At 50.2% G+C, this 24,569-nt stretch overlaps 1 protein-coding gene across 4 annotated transcripts in view; it reads left to right on the top strand.

Annotated features, from left to right (window-relative positions):
• Window positions 1–7,955: 7,955 nt before the first annotated feature.
• The window catches only part of RALY (RALY heterogeneous nuclear ribonucleoprotein), a 120,564-nt gene continuing 103,950 nt past the window's right edge, over window positions 7,956–24,569 (top strand). For 2 of the 4 annotated variants that reach the window (XM_050714096.1, XM_035548594.2), the window contains exon 1: window positions 7,956–8,048. The gene's annotated coding sequence lies outside the window, so the exon portion shown is untranslated. Of the gene's footprint in view, window positions 8,107–24,569 lie in introns of all 4 variants that reach the window. The other 2 variants (XM_050714097.1, XM_035548595.2) reach the window with 2 other exon arrangements.

Below are 24,569 nucleotides of genomic sequence, written 5' to 3'. Positions count from 1 at the left end.
AAGCAGAGGCCAGGTCTGTGTTCCTCAACCCAGCGCTGCTCTGGCACAAAGTGCCCCCTCCTTGTGCTCAGGTGCAGGACTGGAGCAGACTGGGCCAAGAAATGCGGGGCAGAAATTCAAAGCTTAGATCCTTAAATCTTTCCTGTAACGACCTACCAAGTCTTCACCCAATGTGTCTGCCTAGGCATTTGCTGGTGAAATACCCTGCTATCTGTTTGAGAACAGGCTTGAAATTGGCAGCCTTTACAGCATTGCCTTGGTCCCATCGGGGCTCACGGGCACGTCGTTATCTTCTCAACTGGATCAGGAGGCAACTGCAGGCTCACTTACACGATGGAGACCTGAGTTGGACCCTTGGGGCTCTGCAGTCTTCTTGCCCGATGGGTCAGGAGTGAGAACATCCAACTCAGAAGCAAATGTTGTGTTTGAACACGGTACATCCTTAGCTTTTAACCACAGAGTGTCACCCGTGGTGACAGAGTCAAAGGGGCAGGGGGAGGACATTGGAAGAAGAGCAGTAGAGCTGCCTGGAGGTGTAGATGGGCTTTCAGAGGGGACAGTCAGGGTTAAGAGATCTGTTTTCAAAGCTGTCTAATGGCTGGAGGTGCTTGATTGGGCATCCAAAAATTAAGAGCCCCATACTTCCAGTGAATTAATTCCTACTGAATTAGGGGACACGTTTTCTGTCTCTTTCTTTGCAGATGTTCCAGAACAGTTCCATCTTTTTCCACAGTATTTGAGGTGATTTACTGAGTAAGATCTAAGCTGAGTCATCGATTGTCTTAAGTGGGTATCAGTCCCTTGATCTTTGTTAATTCTTACCCATTTAAGCCAACAAAGGATTATTCTTTAAAAAAGGTGTCTATGAGTATCCAAATTTTAAAGCCGAAGTTGTTTTAATGGGACTTACAGGTAACGTGTTTCATATTTCCAAAGTGAATACTCGGTAGGATGAATTCAAAGCCACTTTAAGAAAGTTACAGATACACACTTAAAAGTAGGTGTTTCTGGGAACATCTCTGCCTTTTATGCTAGTGTATTTACACCAAGCCAGCTAGAAGCAACAGAAGGGCAGTCCGTCTGAGCCACTGGCACTGACATCCATTCAATAGCAACAGCCAGCCAGGCCTGGGTAATATTGTATGCAACTGCTTTCTTTGTTAATGAAGGTAACATTGTGCATTGAACTAAAGGTGGATACCTGCCACAAACTTCATACCTTATCCAGGCTTCAGGATGTGGCTTTTCAGATCCAGATTTTTGTTTTTCCCACTAGAGAAATAAGACTGCCAGGGAATTAAATCTGGAGCCAACTTCTGCAAAATCTGAAGGAGGTGGGAAGCTGGATTCAGGCTGATGCATCTCTCCTCCGCTGAGTACCCCAGAACATTTTGCCTTCATTCAGAAATGCCCAGGCTATAGTGCAGAGGAGATGTGCTGCACGTGAAACAGCCCTGCATTGCCTCTGGTCACAGGGCATTAAAACTTGAAAGTGGGGACCCAAAGGAGAGAACAGGACAAGCTGTCACAACATGAGTTTGCTGTCCCAGCATAGCAGAGACTGGGAGAACTGATGAATTGATGATATTTTAAGGATTTCTGCTGGTATATTCAAGTATGTCATTTCAAGGGAAAAGGAGAAAGTCCTTATGGACCATGGATGACTGGTGTTCCCCGTATAGCAGTAAGTATCCAGCAGGTTTTCTGCCTTACTGCTTTATGCTGAGGTTGAAATACACAGATAAAAGACAGCCAAGGGAGAGGCAGGTTGCCTCAGATTCCACTGCTCAGGATTTTCATTTGTGAAATGTATAGAAAAATAAGCAGACAACAGTTTTCACAAGTAAGTAGGTTGGTTGCTTGCCTTCTCTCCTTCCCTTAGTATTTGTGAGTTACCAAAAATAGTTTACTCCTATTGTTTATTCTTGGTACTCTGTCATCAACAAAATCCATTCAGTGCTGCGCTAAGCACTGAAATGAACGTGAGGGAGATGGGCCCCAGCCCTAGAAGGCCAGCAAATACAGGAGGCTGACAAAACAAACAAAAAACCAAACCAAAACAATAAAAATTTAAAAAAAGTTCAGAACAGGGGAAGGACTATGATTTAAAAAATAGACCATGAAGAGAGGGATTGTATTTCAGCTCCCTAGCATCTCTGTAACAACACTGAAATGGTTTACTTGATCCCCAAGTAACCATCATTTGAGGCCTCACACTTTTCTTTCTGCTGTTATTTTACATTTCATTATCTTGGTGTTTTCAGATGACAGTAGTCCTGCTCCAACAAATTACTGGAAGTGTTTTTCCTCTGTTGCAAACAGATTGTTTCCTTGCTCTTCCTCAGCATTCAGCGTACAGCGGCAACAATACGCCTTTCATTAGGTGGACCAGGAGAGCTCTGCATCCTGCATAATGGTTTCCTCCTCTGATGCTGGGATTGATGCGATGGCAATTTCTGTGAGTTCTGTTACCTGTCCTAAGAGAAAATGCATACGTGTGTGGGCGCACCCACACATTGCTTTTCACTGCCTGCTTTCAAGCTGATGTGGAAGCTGTAGGGAAAAAATGAATCTTATTTGCCAGTTAGGTCTACTAATTACAGGACTTTTTTTTTTTTTTTTTTTAAGAAAAAATTGTTTTCACTTACAGCCTTTGCAATCTGTTTTGAATTAGGAAACACTCAGGATTAGAAAGTGTTTTCTCATTAGAACAAATGCCATAGATTTAAAAACCTCTTCATTTAAATTCCTCCTAATGTTCTTTGGCTTGAACAAGTGAGCTCTTAATGTCCATTTTAATTAAAGCATTTCAGTGGGATTCCAGCTGGGCACCTAATGACAGCAGGTCTCTGAGAAGTGGATGTGGTCCAACTAAGAAAGGGAACTCCAGGGTGGGAACTTCAGCAGAAGCTGTCCTTTTTAAGGAGAAGTGCTAAGGGAAACGTAAATTAAAGTCTGCCTGGAAAAGCGATCCCACACTTAGAGTGGGTGCAAGTATCGCATAGTTTGTGAGGCGCTGCCTGGGGGTGCTGGGTTTTGCACTGGGGCAGACGTACATTGCCCTGAGCCACTCTGTACTTCTGTCTCCTTGCTGCTGTACCAGTTTGCAAAGCGTCAGCGCAGGCTCTCGCAGTTAGTGGGATCGCTGGCCATAGGCTTTAGCACCCTACCTCTGCTGTCAGGTTCCTCTTCTTTTATCCACTGCCCCCCAAATTTCTAATTTCTTGCTTTAAAGTGCTGGAAAATAAAGCCTCATCCAGCACATTTACATTCCTTTCCTAGGGCATGGAAAAGGCAGAGGGCAGCACACTGATGGGGATTATCCAGCACCTCAATGCTCTTTTTTCCAGCACCTCAATGCTCTTTTTTCCAGCACCTCAATGCTCTTTTTTCCAGCACCTCAATGCTCTTCTTTCCCAGCTACTGCCCAGAGAGCACCGGTGCCCCCCTTTCCTCGGGAGCAGCCTGGGGCAGCACAGAGGGAAGGAGCCCATCACTGTCCTCTTCAGCGTGCAGCTGCCATCCCAGAGGGAGCCAGGGACAGAGAGGGACCAGGCAGCTATGAGCCAGCAGGCAGTGAGAACATCATATGGCCAGTGTTCCTCTGCAGGCAGCGTACGCAATGGAAGAGAAGCAAACTGCAAGGTCAGATTTGCACTGATGGAAATCAGACAGCTCCAGTAAAGTCAGAAACTTCGCCTGAGTTCACACCAGCATCGTGTCTGGCTTGCTCTCTCCTGCATTGAGTGATGAATAAATCCGGAGACAGTTAATAATGAAAGACTATTAAGAAAAGATTTAGTCATTATTGCTCTTGTGCTTCTATGCCCTGTCATTTGTCAGGCACTTGAACCAAACATGGGAAATGTCAGTCCCAGAAACGCTGCTGATACCCACCCTGGTCACAGATTTATTGGTGCTTGTGCCCAGACAGCATCCAGGGGAGGAGGAGTGCGACCTGGGCAGGAGTTTGCCATGTGCCACTGCTCCCTTCCCTTGGCACAACCCTTTAAACCAGTCACCTTCACTCATAAACAGTTACCAGTATAGGAGCTGAGCAGCATTTCTGGGCCAAAAAGCACCTTGTGTTATGTTTTTAAGAAGGAAATGTTCTCAGCTCAATTGTTTAACCTCTGAAGTCCAGGCAAAGAGATTCATTTTGAACAATCCTTGAAAGTAATATTCTTTATTTGCTCCCCACTCCCCACCACGTTAATTGTTTTTCTTTTTAGAGAGAATCCTGTTCCTGCTCTCACATTTACACCTTATGAGTCGGTGCATATCGTGGGTGAGGTGGAGCAAGTGTGTAAGAGTGTATCTTTGACAACAGTAAGAAAACATAAAAATAAGCACAGGTTTTGTTTTCAGACCATCTTCAGCCACATATAGTGTACAGTTCCTGGAAGGAAAAACACTTGGATATACACAGTGTGTACATGGGAACAAAAAAATAATGCCAGTAATAATGTCATATTGCGCAGGCGTTCCTGCACTCGCGGCAGTAGCATTGTGCAGGACTGACCCAAAATGTGTGTTCCTTCCCCATGAGGGCAGCTGTGTGCGTATAGCAGGGCCGTGCAAGCGTCATCTGCTTTTTGCGTCTGTGTTTGCTGAGTTTTTCTCTGTTAACACAAAGTCGGATGAGCCCCAGCTCCCCCCTTCCAACATCCTTTTATTGCTTTTAGAGTGACTTTGAGATGGGGTGGAAAAAGAAATCTGACAGCGGTAAGTTCCAAGGTCAGTGCTGCTCACCCGTCTCTGTCATCCCACTGAGCTCATAAATTGGTGTTAACGCCTCCTGGAAAAAAAAAAAAAAAAAAGACATATAAAAAGAGAACCTTGTTCACACTTGGAGGCATACCCGTCACTAGGGCAGACTCTGTGAAGCGTGACTACAGCAGGACTGCGAGTGTAGACAAAATCCAAAGCCCATTCAGTCTAGCTGTGATCCCCAGCCCCGGCAAGCATCCATCCCAGCACCCAGAGCAACCAGGAAAGAGCTGCCTTTTTAGGCAAACTGTTTTCTTTTTAAACACCATAGAGCACCGGTATATTTTTGTTCCCCTTTTACTAGAAATCCTCTTTTGCAGACTGATCATTTTTGCTCGTTCTTCAAATAGCTGCTTATAACAGGGCTTCATGGTGGGGAAAGTACAAATAACTTAGGACCTTCTGAGATGCACCCCTAGCCCCCTCCCCTAACAATTCTCTTTAGTGGGATTCATAAAATCTATTACGGTTTCTGCAGATTGGCCACCGTGTGACTTTGGAGAATTTTTTTCTGTGTTGACACTGTTGCTTCATTGTTATTCTTTCTGTACTGGTGGAACAAAATGAAAAATTCATTAAAAACAGAGAAAAAAGGGAAAGAAAGAAAAGCACTGGCATTTCTCTATCTCCCAGCACAAGAATCAAATGTAGGAGATTGAAATCAGGGCCATGGGAAGAAAGCGGTAAGAGGGTTAAATGTCTGAAAGGTTCATAGCCACACACTCAGTGTCCTGGGCAAGCAATCCATGCTGATAAACAGGAACAGTCACCTCCTTTCCAGGGTACCACTGTCCAACTAGGAGCTGAAGAAGGGTCTCACAGGAGGACTTGCTTCTTTCAGTGGCTTTCTGCAGGCAGTGACCCCTTAGAGGAGCTCCAGCAGCCATGCAGCTCGTACCAGATCCACAGCTCTGCAGCTCAGATGTCCCCCATCCACCCCTCCTGGCCATGTGGGGAGCAGACATGTACGAGGAGCATCATCTGCTGTTCCTTATGGGATCCCACCCCATGCCACGGGTGCCATTCACCTTGGGGCCAGCGATGATTTTGACACGGTCTCCCACAGCATCCTGGCATGCAAGCTGGGGCTGGATGGGGTTGGGGTGGGTTGTACCCTACCTGGAGGCCAGTTACAAGGAGTGTTTCTCAGCGGTCTTCCCAGGGATGTGTCCTAACAGCCCTAGCGATAACCTAAGGAGGAGATAAAACGCAACCGCAGGTTTGCAGGGAATACCAAAGAGTGTGCAGGTGCTCGAGAGTATGGCTGCCACTGAGCAAGGTGTGCGTGGGCTGGAGGAACGGGGATCTCCTCGGCACGTACCAGCCACGTCTGGAACAGCTCGTGCCACAAGGACCCACCGGGGCATGAGACATGGTGCTAAACTGGAGTAAGTCCAGAGACCCCCCCCAGGAGAGACCTCCAGAGTCCCTTCCAACCTGAACTCTCCTGGAGTTCTGTGGATCCTCAATCCTCTTCCCAAATCTGCTGTGGGTTTGATTTACAGTGCCGCAGCTTTTTTTTTTTTTTCCTCATGAGAGGCCTCAATTTCTGTAATTACCCCTACGTTACTTTTCCACCCCATGACAGGGACAGCCCCCCAGACAAGGACCTAAATCTTTGAAACAATAAAAATGACAATCCAAAACATTTCCCAGGATCTTTGCTTAGGAATGTCACAGGGGAAGAATAATTCTTTTTGTGATCAAGAGACTTAACTTCAAAAGCATCCAACCTGCAGCTCTCCGTGGGACACCTTTCTGCAGGGTTATTAATGAGAAATAATTGTTTTAAGTGCAGAAAAGTATGTGTACTTTCCATTCTCTTCCAGAGCCCCAGCATCATTTGTCCTTAATAAATAATGAAAGATGTTTTCGTATTGCTTCCCCCCCTTAAAGTGATTGTTAAACAATAATAAATAGGACTTTAAAGAAAATTGGGTAAAGTTGGTTTGGATGCAAACTTAACTCTGGACTGATACAAACAGCACCTGCTTTTGCAGAAGCTTAAAGATGTTATGGGGGCTTTTGTGGGTGGTGAATTTTGGTCAGAGAGCTGAATGCCCCAACACCGGATGGTCATGATGCTGGCAAGAGAATTTGCCTCATTACGGGTTCTCCTGCGACTGAACCTCCCGGTCTTCAGAGGAATCTTCTGAGCACGTCATCGCTGCCACCAGCCTCGGCAGCAGCAAGCCTTGGGCTGGGACCTTCCGTAGGACTGGTTTTGCAGAATCACCGAATGTTAGGGACTGGAAGGGGCCTTGGAAGATCATCAAGTCCAATCCCCCTACTGGAGCAGGAACACCTCGATCGGGTCACACAGGAACGCGTCCAGGCGGGTTTTCGATGTCTCCAGAGAAGGAGACTCCACACCCCCCCCGGGCAGCCCGTCCCAGCGCTCCGTCACCCTCACCGTGAAGTTTCTCCTCACATTTAAGTGGAATCGACCATTTAAATACCCACGCGGCATGGCAGGAGGCCGCGGCGAGGCGGTGCCAGCCTCTTTTCCCAGGTGACGAAGGACAGGGCTGAGGGACGGGGCTGAGGCGACAGCCCCAAGTCACGCCAGGGGAGGCCTGGCTGACATGAGGAAGAACTTCCTCACGGAGAGCGCGGTGAGGTGTTGTCTGCCCGGGGGGTGGCGGTGCAGTCCCCGTCCCTAGGGGTGTCTGAGCCGGGGATGTGGTGCTTGGGGACACGGCTTGGTGGCAGCCTGGGCCCAGCGGGCCCCGTGCTCGCTCCCGGGCGGCCCCGCCGCGTTCTAACGGCCAGAGCGCGGCGGCGATCGGGGCAGGGGCCGGGGCGCGGGGGCCGCGCCGCTGACGGGGGAGGTGCCGCCCCTCAGCCCCGCCTCAGCCGCCGCCTCCCCTCAGCGCCGCTCCCGCCCCCTCGCGCCGGACTCTTCCATCGCACCGGCTGCGGGGGGGGAGAGCAGGAGGGCGGAGGTGGCGGCGTGGGGCGAGCGCCGCTTTCCCTCGGCCGTGTCCCGGCGGCGCGGCCCGACCCCGTTCGGCACAGCTCCGTGGTGGCGGAGCGGGGAGGGGCGGGGCGCGGCGGGCAGCAGAGGTTGGCGTTGCTCAGCGCCCCCCCCCCCGCCGCGCCGCTGTGGTACGGTCGGCGGGAGGGGCGGGGCGGGGGAGAAAGGAGGCGTGGCTTGGCCGAAGAGGGGCGTGGTCTGGCGGGAGGGGCGGGGCTCCGCCGCCCGCGGGTGCTGCGGGGCGCGGCGTGCCCGGGAGCGGCCGGAGCCGGCGTGGCGCTGCGCGTGAGTCGGGCTCCCGGTGGGCTTCGCTTTTTTTCTCCCCTCCTTTAAACCTTCCTCCGCGTTAATTCCGTTTGGTTTGTGGTTGTTTTTTCTTACTCTCGCGTTTGGGGGTTTTTCCCTTAAGCCAGCGTTTAACGGGAATTGCTGGGAGGCGCGGCCGGAGGGAGCTGGGCGCTGGCGGGGCTCGGCCCGGGCTCCGCGCTGCCCCCCGGTGCCAAGCAGCGGGGGGAGGGAGGGAAGGAGAGAGGCAGCCTCCCGGGGCCGGCGCCTCCTGCTGCCGTCCGGAGGGGGCCGGGGGCGGGCTCGGGGGCGGCTCCGTGGCAGGAGGGGGTCCCCGGGAGTCCAGGTGCTCGCAGAGCCCCTGCTCCGGGCCGCTCGCTGGGGTCGTGCACGGAGGGGCCGAGCCCCGGCAGAGGGCGGGCTGCCCGGGGCGAGCCGCGGGACCGATCCTGCCCAAAAACCGGCCCCGAGCGCGTCCCGGCAGAGCCGCCGCCGCCCGTCCCGAGCGCTCCCGGGGGAAGCCGCGGAGCGGCTTTTTTTCGGGGGGGGGAAATCTTGGGGATGCTACAGCAGGTACCGCCGAGCTGTCCGCGTGTGGGAAGGACGGTGCCGTGCCTGGAGAGGGCTGCGGGTGTTTCTTCCCTTCCCGCTGAGTTACCGTCCTGCGCGGCTCGGGAGAGGCACGGCGGCGGCTCTGCCGGAGTTACTGGGACAAGGAGGGCTGGGGGAGAAGCGAGGAGTTAGATCTCGGGCTCCGGTTACGATTCTGTTGTTGTTCAGGTCGTGGGCTGAGGTCTGTGATGGAAAGATTAAAAATGCCCAGAGAACATGCTAGGAGGAAACGGACCGAACGGAGGTAACTTCGGAATGGGTCGTTATCAGGGACTGCTAAAAAATGTCAGGAACCTGCTGGTGAACAGGGAGGGAGGGAGGAATCATTCCGATCAATAACGAGTTGTGTTTTTTTTAAATATATATATATATAACTGTAGAGTTTTTATTATATCACATAAAGCACACGTTTATGTTTATTTTTTATACCTGTGTTTGTAGTCAAGGCTAAATCTGCAGAGTTCCTGCTGATGTGGGTAATCAGCATGAACTCTGATCTGAATCAAGCTGAACAGCAAAGAGGCTCTTAGGAGAATCTGAAACCCAGGAGGCATTTTTCAGACCGGAGTTATGTCACTTTTTTTTAGAGGTGCCTCAGGCAATTGCATTTTAAGAAGACAAAGCTTTTGTTTTCCAGCTGGCCTAGAAAAATGTCGGATGAATCCAAAGCAGAGGCTTTCAGAAGTTGTCATTTGTGTTTAAGTTGATTTTGCTGTTGTGCACAAGAACGCTGCTGCCTTCCTCGCAGGAGTGTGAACAGGGTCTATTTTTATTTTTGCCACCAGTCCCCGTCTACCTGTTTCAGCTCGATTCAAGTGAGTAATGTTCTCTAGCGCTTCTCCTCTGTGAGTGTGTATTTAATTAGCAGGTCAGGTGTCTGCAGCTGCATCTCAGTTATAAAATTAATTGTATGTACTTTACAAAAGGCAGAGTGGAGGTGACACCAGGGCAGAGATTGACACAAAAGCCCTGTTCTGGGGAATTAACACCTGCATGCAAGTCTCCGGTTTTGCATCTGAAATACTGGAATTTTCAAGGCAAAGGCTTGTAACAATGAGCAAAGACTGCTTTCCTTTGCACGTCCTAGGAAATCCACAGTTTGCATGGAAACAAGAAGTATGCATGCTAATAGGAGTTCTTCAGCTTTTCTTGTGGCTAGTGGTGTTTCTTGCAGCTGAAAGCAATCGCAGTTGGCATCCCACGGTTGCTGGGCTGTGGGCAAACAGCAGAAGCTATGTGGAGGGTACCACAGAGGATGCCCCAGCCTGGATGTGGAAAAGCATATTGCCTGCAATCTGTAGTTCTGTAAGCTCTCAGCGAGGTCCCTGTTGTTTAAGAAGCACTGGCAGTGTTGATGACGACTTATTTTTCTCAAATAAAATGAGAACAGGTTTTGTCTTTGGGAAACCTAACAACCTTAAAGAAGCAGCATTTACCCTGTTAACGGGGTCCAAAGCTGTATCGCTGGAGGAGACACTGTGGGAATTAACCTCACCCTCCGACTTCTGTTGCCCTGCCTTGCTTTGTTCTGGATATCCAGGGAAAGGCTATACGGGCAGTGTGAGTCATCTTTTGGCTCTCGTGTGGCACTGTTCAACACAAACAGTCCTGTTTGCTCCCCTTACTGAGGGTGCTCGTATCTTCCTGCGTGGGAGGGCCCGGAGTGGGTGCACCAGCTCTGCTGGAGAGGCGGCTGCTGCTTCCACGGGAGAGGGTGGGTCCTGCTCTTGCAGCACCTAACAGGAATATATTTTTTTTAAAAACAAACCTTTGCAATATGTAGAAAGCCATGCATGAGGCAGGACTCGGCCTTGGCTTTGTGGGGAAGGTTCCCCCACTGATTTCGGGGGGCCTGTGCTAAAAGGCAGGATGCCAGGCTCCAGCAGCGTTCCCACATCTGCAGCAGAGCACTTCCTTCACTTAACGTATCCGTTTGCAGGCTCTACCAGTCATGTTGCACAACAGTCTTTTTTTTTTTTTGGGGGGGGGGGGGGGGAGGCTCTGAAAAGTCAGTTTTTAAAATAGAAACACAGTGCCAGTTTGTTTTTAGAGAAGAGGAATGAGGTGAACGGCATGGGCGCCTCCGGGCTGCGTCCGCATGAATGCAGCGATTCCCAGGTGTAGCCTGCGGCATCGGCTGCCCTGCGGTGGGATGGCACGGAGCAGAGGGAGGTGGGACATGGTTTATCTGGTGCTTTTGCAAGCAGATTGTATTTTGACAAACGTGGCCACGGTAGGGAAGGATATGAACTTGTCTTCTGGCTGCTGCTGCAGGCTGGGGGACGGACAGACCGGCTGGAGCCGAGCGTCCCCTGCGGTGTCCTCCCACTGTGTCTGACACCCCCGGGGGAGGACGGCCTTCCGCGTGGGGCCTGCCTTCTGGTGGCAGCAGGGTGCGGAAATAAGGGTGGCAGTTCTGCCAAAAAGAAGATATTTTGATGAAATGAGGGCAGTGGCTGCTTGCTCTGGAAGCTGGGAGTAGATCAGCCGTGTTATTTGTATTGGTGTGTGGATTCCTGAGCTGGGGACCAGACTGGAACGGATGCAAGGTAGGGGTAGGAAGCTGGTGATCCTCACCTGGGCTCCCAGTGCCTTTACAAGACTGCTTAAACCTCATGCTTTTTTCCTGCCTTTAGCGAACTCTTCTGGAAAGCTGCTCTAGGAGCATTTGTGAGGGGGAAAATGCTGCTTTAGGACATGGGACCTGCCGCTTCTGCCGGCTGCCCAGTGCAGGTGCCGTGGCTCATAGGCGAGGGCTCTGTTTGGCTGCAGCTTGTAGACGAAGCCGAGTGCCTTGGAGAAGTGAGGGCTGTCCGGTGCCAGCATTTGGCCCTTGGCTGCGTGGGTCTGCGTGGCAGCAAGCGTCCCTCCGGGTCGGGGAGAGCGCACCGCAGGTGTTGGGTGCCAGGCACGGGGCAGCTTCCCTGGGGAGCGGGGTCCCCTTGAGCCTCGGCGACTCCCAGCCGTGCTCGGGTGCTCCAGAGCACACTGCTGCAGCCCCAGCTGTGCGTCCCAGTGCCCATGGACGGGCACCTTGCAGGGGAAGGTGCTGCAGGGCTGCTGTCGAGGGGTGGTGAGAGCTGTAAGCGCTGTGAAAATCCTTTTGAGCCTCTCCAGCAATTGAGGCTTTGTTCTCTTTGCTCTTGCTACCAGGTTTATTCTGTTGCATGATTCTTGCTCGCTCATTTCAGCAGGGCAACGAAGCTTTGCCTTGTGCATGTCCCGGCTGCATCAGGGATGTGTTGGAAGGTCCGGCGTGTTCTCGCCACCTCCCCACACCCTTGCGGTGAGTTTCCATGAAGGCACAGGAGCTCTCACTGCACATTACATCACAAGAGGAGCGAGACTGCGGAGCTGGTTTGGAAACTTCTATGCCTATAAAACTCCTGGAGAAGCTCTGGTGCAGCTCATCTTATGCAGCCAGGGTGTGTGTTTTACCTCCAGTAGTTATCTCGGCACCCACAGGGCATAGGCTGGTGAAGAGAAGCTTCTGAAGGTGAAGTCTGCTGAAGGATGCCCTGTGAAGCTAATACTGGAGAACAGCTTCACAGGCACATGGGGGATGACTGTTGCGATGGATGTACATCAAAAGTAGGCACTGGACTTCTTTGGCTCGTAATTAGGAGCAGAGTGCTTGCCTGCAGAAGGGTTCCCCAGCCGTTTTACTGCGGTATAAACAGCGTTTTCAGGGAGGGCACGTTAATAAGCCGGGGTTTGCTAATACCTCCTGTGAGCAGAACCACACCTTGTGGCAGGAGAGGGATAGGAAGTGCTTAGATGATTTTAATTAAAGTTATTGTGAGGAAGAAATTAAACATGGTTTCTTGCCCTGCTTGTGTGATGAGTGGAGAGGGCTCAGCCTCCCTGCACCGAGCTATTAGCTGCCTTCTGTTTGCACAGGAAAAAAAGCAATTTCTTTGTCAGCTTTTACCCCTGCTCCTGGGCCCTGTTTGCTTGTTTGTTTTTGGCAGCTCATCACTTTGAAGATGGACGTGAACACTGTTCACCCGAATAGTCCTTCATCTTTGTTTGTTGGCGAACGTTACAAAACCTGTCTTAAATTGCCTCTTCTCTCAGAATGAACGGGCTGCGTATGTATTCCCGGCGAACGAAGTGCTTTCAGCCCAAGTAGAAGCCAGGCAGTGCTGCTGCTCCGTGCGCTGCTCCAGCCTCTCCTGAATTCCCCTTCCAACACAGCCTCTGAACCTGTAAATCTGAAAAGCAGCAGTGGGTGGGGGAAAGCAGAAGGGCACAGCATTTCTTTGTTTCACAGCAAAACCTGCCGGTGCTCCAGCTGGTGAGCTGGGTCCCATGTCCACATCCTTTGCTCCCCGCTTGTGGCAGTGATGGGGCTGCTGCTGCTGCTCCTTGCTGCCCCACAGCGCTGCGTGCCCGGTGCTGGCAGCGTGGGCTGCTTTGTTTATTGTCCGGAGAACTTCAGCCTCTGCCTTCCTTTCTCTCTCGAGCCCTGCCACACGTGTGGTGGGCCGGGGCTGAGATGAAATGTCCTGCCACAGCAAGGTGTTCTGTATAAAGCAGAAGATGGTAGAGGGGGCTAATTCGGTGTGGAAAAGCCCAGAAGCTACAGTTGAACAGAAACAAGATTAAATAAATCATTGCGTAGCGTGCTTCTGGTGGCTACTTTGTGCACACAGATATTTTTTTTTCTTGTAGCATTTCACACCTGACCTCTTTCCTGAGCTCAGCTGGAGGGAGTGTGTTGCTGACTTGTCATGCAGGTGCATGCTCATCCTTGCTCTCATCCCGTGTCTCAAAATGACAGCGAGAGGAGCTTCTGGACAGCTCGGAGCAGAGGGGTGGGTTTGACAGCCTGAGCCGCCAAGGAGGGCAGCTTGTGAAGTGGTGTTTCAGGCTTTCCTCTGCATTCATTGCTTTTATTATCATTTCAATTTGCAGATGTTGTATCACTCTCCAATTTTTTGTGCTTCTGTCTGATGATATATGTCTGTTCAAGTACTGATTTGCAAGAGGGAAAAACACTGTGCTCATGACCTCAGAATTGATAGATTTTAGCCTTATGTATAGTGTAAACATCTATCTTTTATAGCTTGTTGTGAGGGAGCGGTGCATGGGATTGTGGCTTTGCAAGTCGGAGGCTCCGGCCCATTGAGGAGTGCAGGTGATTTATAGTTTGCCCCAAGTCTTCACAGCTGGGTTGCTGGTCTTTGGCACGTGTAGGGAGTACATAGTGTGTGATTACTCAAAGCCTTTTCTCCAGAAGCCCAAAAAAAGGGGGTGGGATAAGCTTTGCATCCTACCAAGCTGCTCAGGTTGCGAACTTGTCGTGTCTTGGGATGAAATGCAGCAGCCCATGCAACATGTGATAAATACAGATGCTTTTTATTTTTTCATGGTTGTGAGAGAAGGGCGGTATTGCCAAGTGTGTATGTGACCTGGGACAGAGATGGGAATGTGCCATGATGGAAAGCAGTGTTAGATCTGGTAAATGGATGTCTGAGGAAAAAAACACTTCTGGAAGCGCAGGCCCCTCTGATGGTGTCCTGTCCCGCGAGAAGCAGGCTGGTGCTGGGGAGGTGCTTGTGCCTGAACACAGCGAGGACTTCTGCTTCTGGGGGCTGGTTTTTAAAATCCCAGATGGCAGGAGGCAGTAAGTCTGGGTTTTTCTGACCCTAAAATTTCTCTCTTCATTTTGCCTCCAGAGCCTCACTGTCATGAGCAAGGGAGGTCTCTAGCAAGTAGACTAAAGACCAGCTGATGAAATAGATGCAAACTGATTAGTCTGCTTGTTCTTGTTTATTCCTTGAACTTTATTTCTATTTGAGGTCATCCAGTAGGAATAAAGGAGAACAGGAAGCAACTGGTAAGGTTCCCTGCCACCCTCCCCCCCAAAAAGAACCCCATGTGGTTCTTTTCCCTTTGTGGGGGGGGAACTGAGCAGATACCAGCGGTCTGGAGGCCTTATGTAGGTGTCCTTCCATACAGTACAACAGTGCATGAAGATCTGTGCCTATAACCCATGAGAAGCAGCTGTGGCTCCAGAATTTATGCTTTAAACGCATACAGGCAGGGGGGCACGTACATGGACGGAATGTGGCGGTGGCAGGGCTGGGAGCAGCGCCAGGCCCCTTGCTCGTGGTTCAGCCTCTCGGGGTCTGTCAGGCTCTCTCTCAGCCCTCCTTCCGCACCCCTGCCACCAGAACCTGACTTGGGGGAGCGGTGGTGGTGTTCTGCCTGCCCCAGCCCGGCCTCCCCCCTCACCCTGTGGCTCCCTGTCCCAGTGGCTTCGCCCTGCCTTGGGCTGGCACCCTGCAGGGGGGACGGGAGTCTCAGCAATGCTTGGCGTGTGACATTTCGCTTGGCCCAGGAGCGTACAGTCATTTCTGCGAGCCTTGGTGGTGGCTGGCAAGGAGGTGACCTCTGCTATAAGCCGCCCCGGTGTAGGAATGTGGCAACTCTGTCTGGGTGGCCTTAATTTTGTTTCGTGCTGCTGCATCTGCTTATCTACTTCTTACCTCAAGATTAAACTGGTGCAGAAACAGACATCTAATGCAATGAGCCATTCGATGGGTTGTCCAGGTGCTGCCATGGTGCGCAGCTTACTTGGAGTGAAAGCTGGCGTATCCTGGTGCTGGGGCTCTGGGTTCCCTCTGGTTCAGCAGGCCCAGTGCTCTGCTCCGGGCTTGTGCCGTGATGCCAAATGGCCGAGGCCCTTGTGGGGCTTCTGCCCTCAGTCGCTCAGCTCAGAGCAGCTCAATGTGGGGAGCCTGTGGGGTTCAGGGCGGCCCACTGGGACCTTGCCTCCTGCTGGCCTGCCTGGGGCCTTGGGGCCAGGCATGTCGCTTGGTGGGGGGAGACGTCCTCGTGCAGGGGCAGGGATGGGAGCACCAGAACAGAACCTGGGCTCTGTGTGGTGCTCGATGGCCGAAGGGGCTTTTTGAAGTGGTCTTCAGTGCAGCTGGGGGTATGCAGCGCTCCCTGCAGCTGACTTGCTCGTTGGTGCTTCCAGTCTCGGTACAACAGTTACCTTGATCTTGAAAAATATCTGCTGAAGTGTATTAAGAGGGATGTGGTGGTACCAAGCTCCAGCTTGTAACCCGGTGCAGCCTCTCTCTGCGCGGCCGCCTCTTCCTCACGTGCGTTTCCAGGCCGAGCAGGTGGCGCTTAATTTTTTTTGTGTAAAAACCCAGGCAGCGCTGTGCGTGTCTACTCGCATCTGTGTGCTCTATGTAGGTCAGGCGTGTGTTCACTGCTTTGCGAAGACCGAACCTGACAGCGCGTCCTTTCTGCGGCGAGGGGGGAGCGCTGCGCTGGCGTGCCAGCCCCAGCGGGGCTGTTCTCGAGGGCAGAGCCCTGGCGGGGCCGCGGGTGAAGTGCGTGCTCTTTGGCACGTGCTGCGGGTTTGGGACAGAGCCTCGCTGCTGAAAGATTAATGCAAGCTGTGCATCGAGGGATGACAGAGCGTCGTATCAGATTAGTCTTACGGTTCAAAATACTAAATGCTTCTATGCTGCTTGTCTAGCAGATGCCTCTTGCTTTGCTCTGAATAAAGAGCCTGTTTCCCGACCTCTGAAGCCTGTGTTTCTACAGCAGGAGTTATTAAAACACAAATCACTCTCCTTCCTCCTCCCTCTCTCCCCAGCCAATCTCGTTCTGGTATTTCTTGACCTTTTCTCACTCAGGTTGTGTTGGTGGAGGATAAAGCGAGTTGAAAACAAGCAGCTTTCCTAACAGAAGCATGTGAGGAACCCAGTCTAGCACCCTTTAAAACAGCTGAGTCTCCTTTTTGCTTCGATGGACACAGGTCAGAGACAGATGTGTGTGGTCCCATGGAAGATGCTGTCCTGGGGCTAAATCAACGGGCATCAAAGCTATGGCTGCTGCTGATCTCCCAGCTGGAGCTTTGTCCTCTGATCGTAGTTTGACTCAGGTCTGTGCAGTAGGTGACCTAAACCCACCTGGTTGTTTTTTGCATGGTTGGCAATTTTTGTCTTGAAGGCATGTCAGGATGCAAGAACTTTGTTTCTCACAGAAGGGAACTCCTAGCTTTGTGGAAGGAGAACCTGGAGGTGTGACACCACAGGACTCCTAGCATCCATTAAAAACAGATACGTAGGGGACCTGGTGTTTGTTTTACAGCTGAAGAGGGAACTTTGGGAGGCTCTCTCTGGGAGCCTTCATGTGGAGACTCTGCTCCCTGAATTACGTTTCCCACGAGATGAGCCTGTGAGCAATCACAATTGAAATAGTAGCAGACAAGGATCAGAGTAGATGAAGGTGGGTATATGAATGTCCTTGCAATCCAGTGCAGCGTGGAAGATATTTCTAGTGTTAAAGCTGATCTGCTTGCTCTACTATACTATCAAGAAACACTTGAAATGGAAGAAGGGCTGCACCTGTTGTTCCTTCCTTCAGCAGATGACAAGCGCATACAAGCACTGCAGGCTCCTGAGAGTCTCAAAACTGAATATGAAGTTCTGCACTCTGAAGCAGCTGGATGAGTAGCCAGCACTTGGAGGCCTCTCAGCAGTGAGCAGATCCTTGCGACTGAACAGTAAATATCAGGAGGTGGGGAGCCCTCGGCGGACTTGACTGTCGTTGAGTTATGGATTTAGGAGTATTGGTCTTAGAGGCTGGGTAGGGGTTGTACCAGGCCACCAGTGCGGGAGATGAGCTCTGGAATACATGGAATTGTTTAAAGTTGCTTGGAAAAGAGGAATTATGGAGCATTTAAAGGGAAGTTGGAGCAAAACTTCTGTATGTCCTGTGCAGGAATTCTGGCTGGAATCCTATTCTCGGTGTGTAAGTACGTGAACTGAGCGTGTGGAGATGTCTCGGGACTGACGTCTCTGCTGGAGAGACCGCTTTGCCAAGTGCTCTCTTGCTGTGCTCAGCTGTCAATCAAGGGGTGAGATGTATCCTACAACTGTTCTTTCCCTTCATCCTAAATAATATGAACTGTGCATTGTTGTGGAAGCTCCCGAGTGCAACCAATTTTTGCTTAAGTCCCTGCTGACCAACAGAAACTAAGAGGAAACTAATGAAATCCCTATTGTCACTACGTATTTTTTTGACCTTTAAAAGGAAAATGCGCTGGTGAGTCAGGAGACCCTCTGGGAAATCTGTTCAATTTGTTTCGGGCAGAAGGTGAACTGAGATGCAGTTGTGACAGTGCCAGTTTAAAAATAAAGGCAGGGATCAGAGCCGTGCAGAAATCTTGCCATGCTGTTGTCTCTGGTTTATGCATGAGCACAGAAGTGGAGTCCCCAGAGCTGTCAGGTGTCTCTCAGCTATTCTGGTTACAAAGCAAATAGAGACGCTGAAGCGTTTTGCAATTTTCACCTGACTTGGTTCTAAACACAGGGTGTAAAATCCTTGTTTTCTGAGTGTAAGAAAGGGTAAAGAAGGCTGCTTCCTGCTCTGCATCTACGTAAGAAATGAAATGGTGGTTTTGGCTGAAACCAGTGAACTTGAACAGTTTTGTGGCAATAAATGCCATTTGAGAGTAGTTTGGATGAAGCTTGCCCATGAAGGGGAATGACCTTGGCTGAGCCTTCCAGCAGCTCAAAAAAGCCTTTATTATCTTTGTGTAAATTCAGAGTTAGATTGGAGATGATTGGGGTAAGGCTGAGTTCTGATGCTGCTAATAGTCCCAGAGTTTGGAGGAGAGCAGATTTTCTTAGTCTTGTTCGTTCATCAGGACTTCTAGTCGTGGATGAGTGACCGTTGCTTTACCTACAGATCTTAAGGTTGGTTTTCCCTAGCAAAGACTCTTGGCTTGAAGGTCTCAACTGCTAAAAGTGCTGAAGTTCAAGTGTTGGAAAATGTAGCTTTTGGTGTACCGACACTTCCAAGAAATCTGTCCCTTGCTGCTGTCACGCTCACAGCTGCTCGGGGCAGGCAGCTCTGCATCAGGTGTGCTTGTAGCTGCTGCGTTGGTTGGGCTTTGGGCCCGTTTGCGCTCTCCCTCCTTATAATTAAAAGGAAATTGCAGTCCTGGGCTGGTACAGTAGCCTCCCTGGCAACCAAGCGTGACATCTCATGTAGCGGGCAAGGACCACCGAAGTAAGTCCTGGGGCGTCGCAGGCCTGCAGAGCTCTGCTCCTGCTCCCTGGGGTGACCGATGCCGCCAGCCTCACAGTGTGCCCCTGGCTGCTGTGCAAGGACTTTGTAAACCTCCTGCAGTTATTTTCTGTCCGGTCCCTCCCTGCTCGAAGCAGCTGGGGCAGCGTGAGACCCTTGGCTGGTTGCACAGGGATGGGTGGGAAATGCCCTGCCCTAGGGGCCGGGTGTCCCGTACCATGTCCGGCCATACAGCCTTGCCAAACCCGGCTTCCTGGTGGGAGCCAAATGCCTCCCTGCCGCTGAGGTGGGAGAGAGTCAGAGCTGTCATGGTCGGTCCGGGAGGTGCTTGTGTGGTTCCAGTGCTTCAGTGAGCTTGTCCCTGTTGGCCCGTGGCACTCAGGTAACCAGCAGTATGAGTTCAAGTGGTGCGCTGGGCCAGAGGGTCTAGCCCGTCCTGCTGTTGCTCTCCCTGTCGGTACGCCAGTCCGCAGCCAGGGGTGTGCTTTGATTTGGCTCTGAACGTGTGGATTGCTTTGACCTAAATCATATGAATGCTATTAGAGCTGGAAGTCCTGTGTTCCCTGCTGGCTCCAGTTTATTAAAATAACAAATTCATAAACAATAACTCTTCAAAGCAGTGTGCTAGAGACACTGCAGTACTGGATCATGTATAAAACATGACCCTGCAGAAACCAGCCTGTTCCTCCGTGGGCAACTTGTAGTTCTGACCACCCTTGAAATAATGTTTAAAGCAAGGTATCTCCTTCTCCTTTAGCATAGCCTGAGACTTCATAAGATAAGAATATGATGCTGGATGCAGTCTGTGGGGTCTTATTTGTCCCTTGGAATAGGAATCATACCTTTACAGATGTCAGCAGTGTCTCCTATAATTGTGTGATTTGGCAGCAAATTAGCATGAGTTATTTGGTTTAAAGGTATTAAAATATGCCAACCAAGCAATTTGGCAAAACTTTACTTTTATCTGCACTGCAGTGTACCCCAGCTCGCCAGTGGTGGTGGTTGTGTGTGCATCCACATCCAGGTTCCCCCTTGGGAAAGGTTTCTGGAGATGAGAAAAGCGGCTTCTCCTGTCTCGTACAGGTAGGGGAATGAAATGGTTTCACCAGGCTGTGTCGGTCCTGGTGGGGCTGAGCTGGGGCCACCCCAGTGTCAGCTCAGGGGCTTCTCAAGCTCCCCTGTGCCCCATCCTTGGAGGAAAACATGAGCTGTGATTTCAGGAGGGATGGGAATCCCCACCTGGGGACAGCGTCTCACCTTCCTGCAGGCCAGCTGGCAGGACTGGGTCCCTAAGGAGGATGCAAAATGGGAGCTCAAAGCCCTGTATGAAACTTCAGCCAGAACCCTGCACATCTGTGCTGTCCCCTTGCAATTGCACCATTCCCCTTGGGGGGAATTTTATACGTGTGGAGGTAATAATTTTGCATAACCTACTAGGAAGTTGAGTCAAACAATATTTCCTACTTCACATGCTCCCAGAGTAAAAATAGCTTTCATTAACCTCTTTTTCTCAGTAGAAGCCTCTTACATGCTTTTTTCTACCCTTTTTTGTTCCAAGACAACAAATTTCTCCTAAATAACAAGAGCTCTCGTGACTACTAATTCTGTGCTATTTGGGTGTTGCACTTTTCTCCTCTATCTCCCTTTTGCTGCCTGAACTTCTCCAGGGATCTTTTTTCTACAATTTATTCAAGATATATGCAAGATTTATTCTTGCAGCCATTTTAGCATGATAGCCAGCAACAGACTGAGGTAAAAACCCTCAGCACTTCACATCGCTTGACCTCAGGAGCCCCAGGTGTCAAAACCCAGCAAGAAACCCTGCTGAATCTCTGCAAAGGTGCTGGGAGCTGGTGACCCCGTGCCACGCGCGTGCATTCGGAGAGTTGCGTGGTGCTTCCAGGTCTCTGCTGTGGAGGTGCATGCTGTGTTTTCTGAAATGCAGTGCTGCACCTCTGCGTAGGATCAAGTCAAGGGGGTTTAGATTAAAAGAAAAATACCAGTCTTTTCTAGGCCCCAAAAGCCAATGCTAGGTGCCTTCCTTTGCAATCCTGAGGCTCCTTGCAGCTTCTCTGTTCTGAGTGCGTTTTAACTGTTATTTTGATGTCTCTGTGAACAGCTGTAATGTAGATGACAGCAACGATCTTGGAAAGACAGCATGGGAAAATGATTGTGGCAGATAGGAAAAAGTTTCATAAGCATAGTTTGGGGAGCTCTGGGGTATCAGGGAAGGATGTGTTATCGGCCGTGCCCTCTGTAGGAGCAGCATGTGTCAGTGCTTCAGCGTGAAGTGTCTCCGTGCTGTAAGGGCCCCTCACAGCCCTCCTTCCCATTCAGTTTGGCAGTCTGCTGTCCAGGAGCGAACTGACGACTTTGTCGGCGCTCTCCCACATCGTGCAGATGGAACTGGAGCCTGGCGGCTGAATTTCCCAGCTGAGCTGGTGAGCAAGCCCCTCCAGTGCTGGCACTGCAAGGTGGCTTTTATGACTCCAGCGTTTTGTTCCAATTCATGGCGTTGCTTGTGTGGGTATAATAAATGACTTGAGTGACTAAAATGCTGTGGGCCTGATGTTAAGCTTTTTCCTCTGTCTCTTGCATGGATCTTCGGCACTGCAGGAGCAGCATACGAGAAGGTGAGCGTAGCTTGGCATTAGTAACACAGTGCTCATGTCTGGACAATGAGCAGAAGTTGCATGGGTCAGGGTGGATATGGATAGCTGCAGAACATGTTGGCTTTGATCCAGCCTCATCCACTACTCGTTATTCCCTCTCGAGTAGCAGGGTTGACCTCGTTCCTAGAAAGGCAGATGAAATGCCAAACAGAGGTGACTCTGCGTGATGGCTGTATGGGTGTCACTTTGTCCCCTTCTTAAAGAACACGCCAGTGAGCAGCCTGATGTTCATCCTAGCTCACTCCTTAGCCGAAGGAATTGGGTGCCTGAGATTTGTCTTGCACAGCTATGGGGGTTATTTAGGGTGTAGTACTTGGACTGTTCTCCTGACCTGTGCTGTAGATCTTCAGGATTAGGATCCTGTCTCATGGGGATTAGCACAAAAATGGCAGAGGAAGGTACTTCTGTTTGTTGAAGATACCCGCGCTTGTTGGCTTTCTCTCTAGAACAGACCAATTTGACTTCAAAGTTTGCTGAATTCTTGGTCTTCGTGGTGGCAGTCCATTCTGCTCTGGAAGAATGGCCTCCAGGCCAAATTTGTCATTTATCTCTATCACTTATGCGCTGGAGCATGTAACTGCCTGTGCAAGCCCCATTGGTGTTCCAGGGGAAATCTTAGCTGTCTCCATCTCTCGCTGTCTGCATTGTGGACAGGCTGTGATAATCTGCCCTGCTATTTTGCTTGCTCATGGCATGTGTCAGATGTTGGACAGGCTGGGAGGCCCAGCGCTCATCCTCAAATGGCTGCGGCCGCCTACTGCGGGCCGGGCTTCCAGGCAAGCCAAAATCCAGCTGATCTCAGGCTGCCTCCGGAGGCAGCATTGATATGGGGAGCCAGGTAGAGCACACAAAAAGAGCTATTTCCTTTCATCAAGAATATCTTATTCACTGTGTAACTTTTTTTCATCCCAAAACACTTTTACAGCTGACAAGCCAGATTTAGCTTTCTGATACTTTGGTATGAATTGGGTGTTATTCTTCTGATTTCACTAGAGCTGCTTTGATTTCACAATAATGTAATAGAAGAATGGAGCTCTGTGATAAATAGTGCCCTGGTGGAGCCAGAGCAGCTGCCAGTAGTCCTGGGCCACACTACTCAAAAGACATCTGACCTCCGAAGTCAGCCTGAGTATTATATTATTCATGCAGAAATGGACATCTCCTCTTCTTTGTCCTCTGGACTTTTGTCCAGAAGTCTCCCTGCTCCTTTCTGTGTGCATGAGACACCTCGTGTTTCAGGGGATGGGATAGCTGCATGCTTCTGGGGTGATCCGTGTGCTCCAAGTTTGTGTCAAACCAGCTTTGTCCCGTCGTTGAATGGTGAGAGGTTCATCTCAGCTCGGTGATGGTCAAAGTGAGTTCCCAGAGCTGGTCAGGCAAGGTGGATGTCCCAGCCCTGAAAGCAGGGCTGCAGGAAGGCTCTTCCACAGGGTTGGTGCAGCACAGCCCTAGCAGGACGCGCACATATGTGCTGTTGCAGGAGCTTTGGTCATTGTTACAACGCTGCTTGGTCTCCGCTCCGATGGGCTCATCAGGCATGGTATTATACCAGCAAAGGATGTGGCACTTCCCAGGCCTTTATTTCACAGTATTTCGTTAATTGCTTAATTCTTTGTTTTGAATGCGTGCTGGAAGTGTGTGAATCTGTCTGATCCAAAGCGATTGAAACCTTTGGAAAGTCTCACCAGCTTAGTGGTTCTTGGATGTGATTCTTGCTGTGTATGGCAAATGTGAGCGCGTTCTGCCAGCCAGTGCAGGCTGGCCCAGAGCCCACAAGCAGGCGTTCTCCATCCCCTCTTGTGAGCCTCTCCCCCCAGAATCTATGGAAATGGCAGGAGGAGCTGATGGGGTTGAAATGCCCTGTGCTTTCCAGGTGCCTCCTCTTCCCCCTTGGTATCTTTTTCCATAGTAAAGAGAGTCTACCCCTAGAGCCAGCAGCTTTCTGATGAGCAGAATCTCTGGAATGTGAAATTCAAGAATTAAATCTATCCGTGTTTGCAGAAGCTCCTGCCTTCCATCCAGGCCAGCTCTGGTCGCAGTAGTGTCAGTTATCTTCTTCCTAACGTGTAATAAAGAATATCCTAAGCTATTTTTGCAACTACAATTAATAAAGGGAGAATACTTGATTGTTTTTTTTTTTTTTTAATACAACATCCAGTAGCATCTTTAGAGAGGAAAGAAGTTACTGAAACTTCATTTCCTTGCATGTCTTTGTTATGTGGTTAATAATTATTTTTTAACTGACCATGATGTTGTGAGTTGGGTTGTTGTAGGTTTTTTATGCTTGTCAAAATGTCAGTTGTAATGAAAGACTTTACAGACATGCTATACCTGAGTGATTTAAGCCTCTAGGCGAATCAGGCTGCTGATAGAATTTTTGGATGAGTCAGAAAGGTTTGTTTCTCTCTTTTTATATTCCTTTCTGTTTGGTTGGAATGTCTTCATCAAAATTAGTTGTTGAAGGTTTTTTTTTTTCTTTTTTTTTTCTTTTTATAGGCTAATCTGCTGCCTGTCAGCTTACCACAGAGCTATTTGGAATTCAGCATCTTACATTGCACTCACATTGGGGGAAAAGGAAGTGCCTGTGTAATAACAATAATTGAAAATTAATAGTAGATTAAATTAATACATAATTAGAAAACACTAATGCTCCTTGCGAACAAAGGCTGATTCCTATAGGAGTTTTATGAATAGAAGGGGAAAATTATGTGGCGCTTTCCCTGGGCCCTGTCTATTCCAGCCTGCAGATCATTAAAGCAATTATAATTTCACAGAGGTTTGATCTGGAATTGATTTCTTTGTGATAATTCAATTTAGAGGCTTGCTTCCTCCAGGGTAGAAAATGACAGAAGATGAAGTGTATAAATCCTTGGTACTGTCCAGAGGCATGCATGGAAGCAGGCGGTGAGCCAGTGAGGAGTCACTCCAGAGAGCAGTCTGCTTGTGACCTTATGGTTGGAGGGGTAGATGTTTTTGTGCTTAATTAGGAAATGATCAATACCATCTCAGTGCCAGGCTGTGTGGGAAGACGACCCATCAGGGTACGGACCTGAGGACAACGACACTTCGTCACACGAGGTGCGGTTAAAACTGGTCACAGACTCGTGTTGGCAGGAGGTATCTCAGGACACTGATCTTAGCAAAGCCATTGCATCTGCCTTGCCTTCCACCAGAACTGGCGTCGTGAAAGA

The sequence above is a fragment of the Cygnus atratus genome, chromosome 16 (genome assembly GCF_013377495.2).
Source record: "Cygnus atratus isolate AKBS03 ecotype Queensland, Australia chromosome 16, CAtr_DNAZoo_HiC_assembly, whole genome shotgun sequence".
In the NCBI taxonomy this organism is placed as follows: Eukaryota; Metazoa; Chordata; class Aves; order Anseriformes; family Anatidae; genus Cygnus; species Cygnus atratus.
This window is presented reverse-complemented; position numbering and strand designations above follow the sequence as displayed.